Source organism: Nuphar pumila, chromosome 16 (genome assembly GCF_984573655.1).
Source record: "Nuphar pumila chromosome 16, dmNupPumi1.hap1.1, whole genome shotgun sequence".
In the NCBI taxonomy this organism is placed as follows: Eukaryota; Viridiplantae; Streptophyta; class Magnoliopsida; order Nymphaeales; family Nymphaeaceae; genus Nuphar; species Nuphar pumila.
This window is the reverse complement of record NC_143264.1, coordinates 77,563,143-77,577,198: the sequence shown is the minus strand read 5'-3', so window position 1 is coordinate 77,577,198 and position 14,056 is coordinate 77,563,143. Positions and strand designations below refer to the sequence as shown.

The 14,056-nt window shown below is 40.0% G+C and overlaps 1 protein-coding gene and 1 pseudogene across 2 annotated transcripts in view; both read right to left on the bottom strand.

Annotated features, from left to right (window-relative positions):
• LOC149813717 (uncharacterized) overlaps window positions 1–14,056 on the bottom strand; it is a 75,897-nt gene that overhangs the window by 48,319 nt on the left and 13,522 nt on the right. The window lies entirely within an intron of this gene.
• On the bottom strand, window positions 3,389–12,448 carry LOC149813718 (protein transport protein SEC13 homolog B-like; annotated as a pseudogene).

Sequence of the window (14,056 nt, the reverse complement as noted above, 5' to 3'; positions counted from 1 at the left end):
CATCAGATAATGAGTCAAGCTCCATGAAAATTCAAATCCCAACCCATGATAGTGCTCTCTATGCATTAAAAGGTGGAACCCTTACCAATGGAGGCTCTGCTTGTCTGTTAGGAGCAGCTAGTGCACGTCACCTTTAGTTGGGACATTGCAGGTTCAAAACCCAGTGGTATAGTTGTATAACTGGTAGAGGTCTGCCTAACCCCAGCTTGCCTTTCAAAAAAAAGGAGGAACCCTCTCTTTTTTATAGGCAATGAGAGGCTTCCAACTCTCTTCCCCTCTTCGATATGGAATTATCCTGCTCTTCGTGCATGGGTTGTTTCCCCTTATAAATGTATTGCTATTAATGCTCTCTCTCTCTCTCTCTCTCTCTCTCTCTCTCTCTCTCTCTCTGTTTTAAAAAGGAACACACCAGCTTTTTTACTTTTTACGCATTGCATTCGGAAAGGTGACTGCATGTTTATTAATCCTGTATCAATGAGTGAGGAGAGGCAAGGCCTATAAAATGGGATCCTCTATTGCACAACCAACCTTATATTTGGTAACCCATGCATGGTGAACAAAACCGAGCCCAATTGAAGTTGGGTCTGGCCCCACCAAACAATTATCAGATCGGAGATCAGGCTCTCGGCAGCTTCAAAGTCTAACAGGTCAATCGGTCCCTTTGTCAGGTCGGCTCAGCCCAACCCGATATCCACCCCTACATGTATGTCCACATGATCTTTACAAGTAGAAAGTACAACGATCAAGTAACAATGAGTCCTCTGAATTCATCAAAGGATCACAGACAACACTTACTCCATACTAGCTGACTAGGAATGGATCAACATCAAGAATGCCATTTACCATAAGAGATCTTCTCCAAGAAATGTAGAGATAGCCAGTATCTCTGAAAAGAAGAAATATGTGGCTTAAGTGCGTAATGAAAAAAGAAAAAGCAGACAAGGAGAACAGGAAAAAAAATTGGGAGAAGTACCACATGCAGTTGTCCTTTTCTTCATAAGGCAATATGATTTAAGTGAACAAAAGAGGGAGTGTTGCACAAACAAGAGACAAACTAGAAAAAGAGTAAAAGAATGGTGGACAGACGAAACTGGAACAAGATCATTCAGAGAATCATAGATCAGCTAAATAACATTCACAAGAATGGCAATAAAAAAACCTGCTAAGACTAGAATGGATAAAGTAACCAGAGGACACATAGGCTAGGGCAAATTTTGGTACTAATGAAGGTAGAAAACTAGAGTAAAAATCACCTTCTTTTCATATTAGTTTTCGATTTTTTTGCAGATCAGACACTACAGATGTGATCTACAAGGTTTGTTTAATAGAAAATAGGTTTCCAATCATGTGATTGTGACGTGCAAGCTATGTCATATAAGTATGGGTGTGGGTGTCAATGCGAGTACAAAGGGTATGGCACGGGAGATTTTAAAAGTATGGACACAAAGGTACGGCTCTCTTTCTCGCTAAATATAAATATATAGTAATCAGGATCCATTATATAAAATAGATGAAACTATGAGTGGTTTTGTAAATTAAACAGTTTATTTCTTTTCTATTTACATCCTTTAGTAAATGTAAAAAGGGAGTGAGGGCATTTTTTAAATTTGAATAGTTTGTCCCTTTCTATTAAAAGAGCATGGGTGTAGGATTGGGAGCTCTCTCTCTCTTTATATTCACACACACACACACACACACACACACACACACATATATATATATATATATATGTGTGTGTGTGTGTGTGTGTGTGCATGTGTGCCACAGGAGAGCCAAGGAGGACGAGGAGGTAAAGGTATCTCTCTCTGTTGGAAGAAAGTTTCTGTCTGATTAGACCAGAGTTACCGGAAGCACCTAGGTAAAAGGGGAAGCGCGCTTCTCCAAAGCGCGCTTCGGAAGCGCAAAACGTCGCGCTTTCGAAGCGTGAGGGGAAGCGTCTCCCTTTTTTGGGAAGTGTGTTTCCCTTTTATGGGAAACACGCTTCCCCATTTTTTCATTTTTTTTGCTTCCCCCTCGCTTCCGGTTCGCTTCCTAGGTCGCTTCCGGTTCGCTTCCTAGGTCGCTTCTGATACGGTTCGGAATTTTCTTCTAAGTGGTCCCACGCTTCCCCGCTTCCTAAATTTTTGAAAGTGCCTCGCTTCCCGCTCCCGCTTCCTCGACTGGTAACTCTGGATTATACCACAAATTACAAATGTCTGAAAAAGCTCTCTTCTCTCTCTCTCTCTCTCTCTCTCTGATCACCAATAGGGCTAGGAAACAAGCTGAGCCGCTCGTGGTTCAGCTTGCTATGAACTTGTTCATGTTCAGTTCATGTAGCTGGCGAGCCGAGCCACGAGCAACTCTTTAACCAAAAATGAGCCGTGCAGAAACAAAGGGTGCTCAACTCGGTTCAACTCATGTAAGCTCGAATAAATATAAGATATAGAATTTTAGTGCAATATCTGTCACAAAAGGTAGTTTTGTATTGTTGGTAAGGCTATACGACACGTAAAAGAGAGGTATTCAGTTCAAATCTCATTGTTGTCAATGTCAAAATACATGTTTTTTTTAACGAGCCAGCTCGTGGCTCGACTCAGCTGACTCAAGCTCGACTCACGATTGAGCTCAGGTCGTTTAGTAATGAACATGAACCGAGAACGAGCTGAGCTAAATGATAAACGAGCTGAGCTTGAACAAGATGGACTCGACTCGTTCGGCTCATTTGCCAGCCCTAATCACCAATAGCAATATTGTCAGTATCAGTGTGTATCGGCCGATACGTATCGTATCGGCAGAAAATTGATGATACTAACCTGAGACTGTTATTATAGTTATGTAAAGGGACACGTTTTAGTCCCATATCAATGAGGGAGAAGAGAGCATCCCATAATGATCTATAAAAAGCCTCCCATTCCCTCCTTTCCCTCCACAAACAGCATGGTTTCCTTTACTGAGAACCATGAAAAGGAAAGGTGCTTTTGAATTAATTCAAAAGCTCTTTCATTTTCAAGGTTCTTTCTTTATTGAGAAGGGGCATTTTGTCTATTGACAAAAACAACCTTCATGGAAAAATTATCAGCATGTATTTTGTCATGTATTTATCAAAAAGTCAATGTTTGCAGCAGATGTCTACATGGCCATTGAACAAAAATATAAATCAAGCAGGAAATATATGAAAGATTAAGAGGGAAAGATAGAGAGAGGAGAAACAGAGAAGAGAGAGTCGAAGAAAGAAATATGTGAGAAAGAACTCATAGGGCACGACCTGACCTTTCTCTTTTCTATTTCACTAAAGTTGGTAAAGGGACAAAATTACCCCCGTACAACAAAAATTCTGCTACCTATATACAAACACTTATATGGACAGTCAAACATGTAAAAGTGAAATAAGACAAAACAAGACTTAGGACTACATTCCTATCTCATAACACTCCCCCCTCAAGTTGGGATGAAAGATGCCGATCATTCCCAACTTGTTTACAAGATTATCATGATCTGCCTTGCCCAATGCCTTTGTAAGAATATCTGCCAGTTGATTTCCTGTATGAGTATATACCACTTTAAAGATTTTCTTTTCTATCTTTTCCTGAATAAAATGGCAATCGATATCAATATGTTTGGTTCTCTCATGGTGAACTGGATCATTTGCAATATAAATATTTGACTTGTCACATATGAGAGTCATGGGTAATGTTACCTTGAGACCCAATTCTCAAAGGATACCCATAAGCCACATTCCTTCACATGGTCCAAGTGCCATGGGCCCTATATTCAGACTCGACACTTGATCTTGACACCACGTCTTGCTTTTGCTCTTCCATGAGATAAGAATGCCCCCTATGAATGTACATAGGCCTGAAGTACACTGTCTATCATCAATTGATCTTGCCCAGTCTACATCAAAATGTCCATGGTTGTCATACAGTAGCTCCTTACCTGGACTTTTCTTGGGATATCTCAAAACTCTTGAAATTGCCTTCATATGACAAGTAGGAGAGTGCATGTATCTACCTAAGACTCCTACTGCATATGAGATATCTGACCTTGTGATAGTGAGATAGATTAACTTACACACTAATCTTTGATACTTAGCAATATCTTCATATGACTCCCCCATAATTTTGATGTAGCTTGTGATTTACTTCCATAGGAGTTTCTATGGGTTTACAATCCTCCATGCATGTCTCATTCAAAAGGTCCAGGACATTTTTTGGGGAAAGTAAAATTTCCTTTGATGACCTAAGAACCTTGATCCCCAAGAAATACCTTAATGCTCCGAGATCCATGATATTTAATGTTGTCTTTAAATAGTCTTTAAGCCTTGGAATTTGTTCTTCTTAATAACCTGTCACAACAATATAGTTTGCATAGCCTATTAGCACTGTAATGTGAGGTCCCCATCTTAATGAAAAGAGTATGATCAAAAGTACATCGGGAAAATCCATAATTAATGATAGCTCTATTGAACCTTTCGAACCAAGCTCGAGGGGATTGCTTGAGCCCATAAATTGCCTTCTTGAGTTTACACACACCACCCTTTTTTCATTTGAATAGAAGCCAGAGGGTAATGACATGTATACTTAGATACTTACTCCTTTAAATCTCCATGTAAAAAAGCACTCTTCACGTGTAACTGATAAAGAGGCCAAGATGTATACACTGATAGTGAAAGTATCACCCAGATGGAATTTAATTTGGCCACAGGGGCAAAAGTCTCAATGTAACCAATTCCATATGTTTGTGTATAGCCTTTAACAACAAGTCTTGCTTTATAACCTCTAACGAATGACGATTTTTCCACTCTGCTACCCCATTTTGCTGGGGGTATGAGAACAAGAGGTTTGAGACTCAATTCCATTTTCCTTAAGATAGTTCTGCAGATTCTGAGTGATGTAATCTCTTCCACTGTAACACATAGTCACTATCAACCTTGACAAAATCAGGACACAAGGCTTTCAATTTGGATAAAGCAGGATGTCCTAGACTCGAGTGCATTAACAAAATTGAATTCTCATCCATAGGAAATTTGGTTCTACTTGACACCAATGCATGAGGAGAGGTGAGAGTATACAATCCCTTCTTTTCACATCCACGACTACAGATCTTCCTGGTCTTCAGATCCTGAAAAATACAAGAATCAGGATAAAAGGTGACACTACAGTTTAGATCTTTAGTAAGAGCACTCACTGAAAGTAAGTTAACTGGGAATTTAGGAGTATGCAATACAGAATGTAATGGAAAATTAACCATGTGAACTATTCCTTTTCCAAGAATAGTAGAGAGAGAACCATCAGCCAATTTTAGGTTCATACAATGGTCCAATGCATGATATTCAGAAAACAAATGTCTCATACCAGTCCTATGATCAGTGGCTCCAGAATCTATATCCAGCAAGTAGGGACCAAGCGAGCAGAGATACCAGTACCTTGGTCTGCATGATATGATTTGACCATGGAACTAGATCCACCATCTCTTTTTGGTTCAGCATGTTTCATTTGTAGCTCTTCAATTACATTCTTTAACCTTGCAATCTCACAATCCTTGGGGTCCTCCCCTCATTGTTAGCCACGTGAGCTTGATTCCCACAAGATGTCAGCCTCTCAATAAGATCCCAACATTGATCTTTTGCATATCTAAATTTTCCACAATGAGTGCATTTAAGTTTATCTTTGTCATTGCCACTATATTGAGATGCTCTCCCACGACCTCATAAATACATACTTGATCTTCCTCTACTCCTTTCACTTCCAAACCTAGGTAGAGGATTCTCTCCAAGAAGGGTAGATCGCTCTACATTAGAATCTTGAGTGACCAATTTCTTCCTATCTTCCTCCCTTTGAAGTAAGGCATACACGGTACCAAGTGGAGTGAATTCTTCGCGGCCCATAATCATAGACTTGAGATGCTCATATTCATCAAGTCCTCGTAAAAGCTCAAATACTCCTTTCTCCTCCACTTCTTGTCGCCTTTCTTTTTGACAATGCGAACATTTTACCTTGCCATATAAACTAGACTCTTCCCAAAGGCTTCTTAACTCATTATAGTATTTATATCTTTCTCCTTGTTTACATCAATAGATCATATCCAACACATCACACTTTCTTGCAATATTAATATTCCATGAATAAGCATCCATAACTGCATCTCATAGTTCCTTAGGGAAGCATATCAGGTCATTTCGAAAATGAGCATTTTGCTCATCCTAACATATCGGTCATCCGTTTACCTGTTTTGGATGCTTGCCACGTAGCTCTTAACGGAAGCGTTAAGTTCTGCTTTTCCATCATGTTTTGAAAAAACAAAAAAAGAAATAATAAAATATAGCGTACGGACCTCTCTCTCTCTCTCTCTCTCTCTCTCTCTCTCTCTCTCTCTCTCTCTCTCTCTCTCTCTCTCTACAGATGTTTTTGGTGAGCGACCATGACACCCTCCACACAGGCGCCTTGAAATCGTTCATCACCCTGCCCTCCCACCAATCGTGCTCCTTCCCCACCATCCACACCACCACCGTCCCATCCTGCGACGCACTCGTGATCGTCGACCTGGGCAGCCCAAATTAGGCACCCAGGCGATGTCCCTCACCCAATCTGAGTGCATCCTAGACATTGGTGGTGACGTCGACGGGGTGGGCGTGGTCGATGCAAGCAGAGTCCCAGCCGACGTCAGGGCGAGCGGTGTGGACGGAGATGTAGTTGTTTGAGGAACTGCAGATAAGGCAGAGGCCTAGTTCGTGGGGAGCCCACGAGACGGAGTTGATGGAGGAGGAGGTTGGGGGAGGAGGGATATCCAATCTAAACCCATATCCATATATGGGTTGTGCTATGTTGTAATTTTAAACATTCATTAAAGGGTATTTTTGTACCCTAATCTTTGTAATCTTTATATACATATGCCTAGTCACGAGTGAGAGAAACAGTCGTGACTTTCTGCAGCCCTCTTTTCTTCTTTTCTCGTTTTTCTCCTTGCGCAGGTAAATCTGGAGTTCACCTTTTCACATGGTATCAGAGCAGTAGTCTGGGATTGCTTCTCCAAACAGGACTGTCCAAAGAGATCCTAAGTTCCAAGCCGAAAATCTGTGAGTTCAATATATCTCATTTGCGTCTTCTCTAAAACTGTGTCTCCTTCAATCTGCATCCTTTTTCTAAACCCAGAATCAATTTGCATTCATCTACTTAAATCAGCGTCTCAGCATATTTTTGTTTCTGTGTCTTCTTAAATCAGCGTCTCAGCATATTTCTGTTTCTTTAATCGACGATTTCTGAAACTTTTTCTCTAAAATCAGGAACGTCTCTCGACTTCTATCTTCTTCTTCTATTGACAACAATCTTTGATCATTTAAAAGGACCATCGATCTGTTGTTAATTTGTTTTACTTAAAATTTTTCTGTGTTATCTATACCATTCTTGCTATTCGAGATTACAGGATTTGTTAAAGACTAGTTATATTCATTCAACAAGGTATATTTTTTTTTTATCCATCTAAAACAGATTCAGTGTCGACAGCATCAGACCTCTTATGTTTGCTGACCACAACAGGATATAACCTTTCTGGTCAAATTTTTGCAAAAAAAAAAAGAGGAAAGTCGTTGATTCTCTTATCTATTAACTGAATCTGGTCCGAAAATTCTCCTTTTTTCTTTATTCCCAGTCACTTGTGTTACCCTCAATGGATTCCTCATTCTCACAAACGCCTTTTTCTTAGTCAACTCGTCTGTGAGAAGTTAAACAATAGTAATTTCTTGACTTGGAAAAGACAAATCGTCCTTTTTATAAGGAGTCAAGATCTCTCTGGACATCTGGATGGGTCAATTCCAACCCCTCCAGAGTTTATCTCGCAGGAAAAGGAAGATAATAAAAGGGCATCCTCTACTGTGCTTCTCAGAAACCCAGATTATATCGCGTGGATGAAGAGAGACCAAGCATTGGTGGCATACATCACCTCTACATTGTCACAAGAGGTTCTTGTAGCCATCCCTGATGATTGTTCAGCCAGGGAATTGTGGGATAAGTTACTTCAGACATATTCACAAATATCTGAGGCTAGAGTTGTGTTTTTTAAGCGAGAATTTCAGATGTTGAGGAAAGATTCTATGTCGATTATGGAATACTTAAATAAAATGAAGAGTATCACAGATCAGCTGGCTATCGTGGGATGTGTGGTTAATGACAATGACAAAGACAAAGTATAACAAACTCTAAGTGGACTGGGGCCAGATTATCATGTTCTAACGACGTCATTATTGTGCCTCCCAGAGCTTCCTAAGTTCGAAGATCTACGTGCAAAATTGTTACAATATGAGATGAGTCTAAAGGGGTTTTCTGAAGAAAATCATGTGCAATTTGGGACTCAAGAAGTTCTTGCTACAGGGCTAACTTATGGCAGAGGAAGAGGAGGTGGTGCTTTTCGAAGCAGGAGTGGACAGGGAAGACCTGGTTTGGGGGTCGTGGGCTACTCCCAACGCCCAATGTTTCTTCCAATTCGCAAAGTCAAAGGACCATTCCTACATGTTTCTTATGCAACAAAAGGGGACATATTAAAGCAAATCGTTGGTTCAATCCCCAGAATAAATGAAAATCTTTGCAATTAGAAGCCAAGAAAGACACAGAAAATTCAAAGGCTGGGGGAGAAGTAAAAGAGTTACTATTGGCAGCACTGGCAGGGCTAAATATGAAGCAAAATGATAAAGGCACTTGGTATGTTGACTCGGGGGCAGCAACCCACGTTTCAGGTGATGCGGGTAAACTCTTCAACCTTATTCCTTATGTTGGTAGAAATAGCATAGTCACAGGAAATGAGACTCACCACTATATATCGCACATTGGAAATGTTGTTATACCATGTCTAAGTCTTCCCTTCAACTTCCAAATGTTCTTCATGCACCAAATATTTAGAAAAATATTGTTTCTGTGTCAAAACTTGTTGATGATATTAATGCTTCAGTTGAATTTACTCCCTCTTCTGTTTATGTCAAGGATCTTTGCACAAGAGAGACATTCGTTGAAAGAAAAAGGCGAGGCAATATGTACATTTTTCAATAAGATCTCTCCTCAACCGTTCATTCCACTTGTTCATCGAAGCTCTATCAGCATCCATCATTAGTCTCATATGAGTCTGTGTTCGTTATTTCTAAATGTAATAAGTCAATCCTTTGGCACAGTCGATTGGGTCATTGTGGTTGTCATTTCATTGAAAAACTTGGCTCAAATAATTTGATTCCTAAGTCTAGTCTGGGTTCAAAAACAAGTAAAATAAAATGTTTGAGTTGTCATTTATATAAGAGTTATGTTTTACCCTTCAATTCAATCAATAAAAGAGCTTCAAGACCTTTTGAGATCATATGTTCTGGTGTCTGAGGCCCTGCCCCAATTGCTTCTGCTTCTAGAAGTAGAAATTACCTTATCTTTGTTGACAGCTATTCACGTTACACTTGAATATTCTTCATGAAGCATAAATCAAAAGTCTTTGGAATATTTCGAAAGTTCTATTCCTTTATCAAAAACCACTTCTCTGAAAACATCCTATATTTTCAATGTGATGGAGGGGGAGAGTTCTCCTCTAGTGATTTTATTGAATTTCTCCAGCATAATGGAATAAGGAGGAGAGTGTCTTGCCCACACACACCTCAACAAAATGGGATCGCTGAGAGGAAGCATCGACATATTGTTGAGAGTGCAATGAGCATGATGCATGATAGTAATCTCCCAATTACTTTATGAACAAAGGCTTTTCACTCTACAGTGCATGCGATAAACCGCTTGCCTATGTCACTATTGGAAAACAGATCACCATACTTTACACTTTTTGGCATCAATTCTGATTACCATGAATTGCGTGTTTTTTAAATGTTTGTTATATACACATTGATAGCTCATTAAGGCATAAGTTTCAAGACAAAGCCTTGAAGTGTAGATTTGTGGGGTATGCAGATGAATTTAAGGGGTGCAGGTGTTATGATCCTTCGAGTAAATGCATCAAAGTGTCGAGAAACGTTATTTTTAATGAGATGAACTTTGATAATCAGCCAACTAACCCCTTTGGCTCATGTTCCAATGTTGAGGTATATTGTCCATAGCTAAGTTCCGAACTCTTCTCCAACATTAATACTGAATGCCCTCTGGACTGCAGTCAGAAGGATGCATGCGAGGAGTCAGAAGATGCATCACAATCAAAAGAGGTTGATGGTCAACCCTTGGAAACAGGAAGGTATAAGGTAATCGTCTACACTCGACGTGAGAAGGACCTTCCACCCGCCTCTACTCCCTGTACGAACCTTAATATGCCTCCTACTTCCTCACAGATGTTGTCGGTCAAAAGGTCTACTCGGGCTCGTCACCCACTTGACAAATGGGACAGCTACAAAAATTTTTTACTAGATTATCAATTGTTTCTGACAACCATAACCAAAGAATATGAACCTCTCACCTTTTATCAAGCTGCCAACTCAAAGAAGTGGATTGAAGCGATGAATGAAGAAATGGAAGCTCTACATGAATGTGGTACTTGGGAGGTTGTTCCCAGACCACCAAATAGAAATATAGTCGGATCGAAATGGGTGTACAAGATTAAATATAAACCTGATGGGAGTATTGAAAGGTACAAAGCTAGACTTGTTGCCAAAGGATTCACACAAGAGCAAGGGCAGGATTTTGATGAAACTTTTAGTCCTGTGGTGAAAATGGGGATCATTCGAATTGTGTTGGGTCTAGCTGTTGAACATAGATGGATATTAAGTCAGCTAGATGTTAAAAATGCCTTCCTGCATGGAGATCTCAAGGAGGAAGTTTATATGGAGCAACCCGCAGGATATGCAAAACAAGATATTGATCAATATGTGTGTAAACTGAAACGAGCGATATATGGTTTGAAACAGGCATCTCGTTCTTGATTCGAGAGTTTTTCGCTTGAAATACAAAGACATGGCTTCTCTAGGTCTCTTCTTGATCATTCATTATTCATCTACAAGAAGCAAAGTGTGACCACACTCCTATTGATATATGTAGATGACATCATCATTACAGGTAACTGCGAAACTCATATTGAGGAAGTAAAGAAATTGTTGAATTAGAGATTTAAAATGAAGGATCTCGGAGATCTACGATATTTCCTTGGGGTGGAAGTCGACAAGACATGTAATACACTTACTCTCACTCAACAAAAGTACACAGTGGATATTCTCAGTAGAGCGGGTAAGATGAATTGCAAACCCTTGGCAACCCCAAGTATCGTGCATCAGAAACTGAGTTCTAAAGAGAGATACTTATATGAAGATCCTACTAGATACCGCAGCATAGTAGGTATGTTACAATACCTAACATTCACTCGACCTGATATAGTGTATTATGCCAATCAGGTATCTCAATTCATGCATGAACCTCATACATCATATAATGAGGCAGTTAAGAGAATACTAAGATATTTAAAAGGTACTGTCGACGATGGCCTTGTGTACAAAAAGAGTGAGTTGAATCAAGGCGCCCATGAGATCATTGTTTATGTTGACGCTGATTGGGCAGGTGATCCAGACGAACGTCAATCGGTATCTGGTTATTGCAGTTTTCTTGGGTCAAACCTAGTTTCTTGGAGTAGTAGAAAGCAGAAAGCCATAGCTAGATCAAGCACAGAGGCCGAATACAGATCGATGGCTTCCACGACTGCAGAGGCTACATGGATAAGGCATCTCTTCACAGAGATAGGAGAATCGATTGCTCGATCATTTCTACTATGTGACAACCAAAGTGCCATCAATATGTCTTTCAATCCTATTTATCATAGTCGAGCAAAACACATTGAGATAGATCAACATTTTGTAAGGCAAAAAGTCGAAGATAAAGAAATTGAGCCCAATTTTGTCCGAACAAAAGAACAAGTTACAGATATATTCACAAAAGGATTAACAAAGGACAGGTTTTGGATGTTAAAAGGCAAGTTGTTCATGATCTAAGATCATGTACAACTTGAGGGAGGGTGAAAAGAATTGTTTATGGATCTGGATCCAATCCAGACCCGTATCCATATATGGGTTGTGCTATGTTGTAATTTTAAACATTCATTAAAGGGTATTTTTGTACCCTAATCTTTGTAATCTTTATATACATATGCCTTGAATAGATTAGTCACGAGTGAGAGAATCAGCCGTGACTTTCTGCAGCCCTCTTTTCTTCTTTTCTCATTTTTCTCCTTGCGCAGGTAAACCTGGAGTTCACCTTTTCACATGATCCTCCCAGACGATGACCCGACCGTCGTACGAGCAAGAAGTGAGGAGGGAGCCGAACTTGGAGTGTGCCCATGAGACCTACCAGACGGGGCCCTGGTGGCCGGAGAGGGTGGCGAGGGGCTGGCCAGAGGAGGAGATGTCGATGATCTTGATGGTGGTGTCGAAGGAGGTTGTGGCCAGCCACTTGCGGTAGTAATCCATCGACAGGTCGTGGGCGGCGTCCTAGTGGTTAGATTTGATCTTCTTAGAAGGCATGCTGGTGGTGATGGTTGGCAGGTGGCTTGGTGTGGAGACAGAGAGAGAGAGAACTAAATGAAAGAGACGACCTCAAAAGGCAAGCACGCCTTTCGGGGTCCATACAAATATTTTATTGTTTTTTTTTACATTTGAAAAGATGAACAGTTGCCAAAAGTTGTTCGCCACATAGCATTCATCCGCAAGTGGTAAACGGATGTTCAACATGTTAGGATGAACAAAACGCTCATTTTCAAAATGACCTGCTCTGCTTCCGTTCCTTAGCAGTTTCAAAGTTCATAAACATCTCACTTATAGAAGGATCCATCAATTGCAATGACCAAGCTATGACAAGATAATTTTCACTCTCCCACTCCAAATAGCTAGGATCCCCATCTTTCGGTTTAGAGACCGCACCATTGATATATCCTAGCTTCTCTCTCACCCCTATGGAAATCTTCACAGAACGTGACCATGCTTCAAAATTCTTGCCATTGAATCGAATATTAGTGATTTGAAAGCTCGTATGCTCCCAAGTAGTGAGCGTAGTCACACCCATCGATTTCATTTCATTTGATGAAGTCTCCTTAGATGGCTTTGATGTAGCCATTGCCTACTCAATATTTTCATCTTCTAACAAGCACTTACATAAGTGCTAAACTCAAGTGTCATAGCTCTAGAGTTTTTAGACTTAATATACTCCCCAATGGGGCTGCCACTTTTTCTTCTTCACATAAACAACCACATTTCTCACCCATCTTTATAAGAAATCACAACCCAACACTTCCTACACCCTTATACACTTTAGATTAACCAACCCAGGCCAATAAACCAGTCCTTAATCTCCACAAACAGATTCCACCATGAAAAATTCAGAAATATAAGGGGCGGCAGTAAAATATTTGTAAAAACCAAACAAATCTAAAACTTTACCCAGAAAATCAGCAATAAATCACTGTTAATCTCCTTAAATCTGATCTTAGTAGAAGCAAGCAAACCCAAACCTCAACTGCTACTCCCTTGGCCAGTAACGTCATCTCTCTCTATCGGCTGAGGAGTTCTTCGAGGATTTTGGTCTCTGATCTGATACCATGTTTACAGCAGATGTCTATGTGATCATTAAACAAAAATATAGATCAAACAGGAAATATATGAGAGATTAAGAGGGAGAAGAGAAACAGAGCAGAAGAGAGTGGAAGAAAGAAATATGTGAGGAAGAACTCATAGGGCATGACCTACCCTTTCTCTTTTCTATTTCACTAAAGTTGGTAAAAGGACAAAATTACTCTTGTACAACAAAAAATCTGCCACCTATATACAAAGACTTACATGAACAGTCAAACATGTAAAAGTGAAATAGGACAAAACTAGACTTAGGACTCCTTTCCTATCTCATAACAGTTGCGATAAAATTGCGACAAATTAAAATAGTCATTTTTTCAAAATATCGAGATTTGTGACTATGCAACCAGACACCCCATTCTCAAAATCTCAGGATATGTGCAGACTTGATCAACCAATTGGTCAACCCACTGGGTTAACCTAGAAGAAGGGTCGACTCAGTTGACTCAGACAACCACTAGGTCGACTCACTGGGTTTTTAAACGATGGCTGGATCAGAGTTACCGG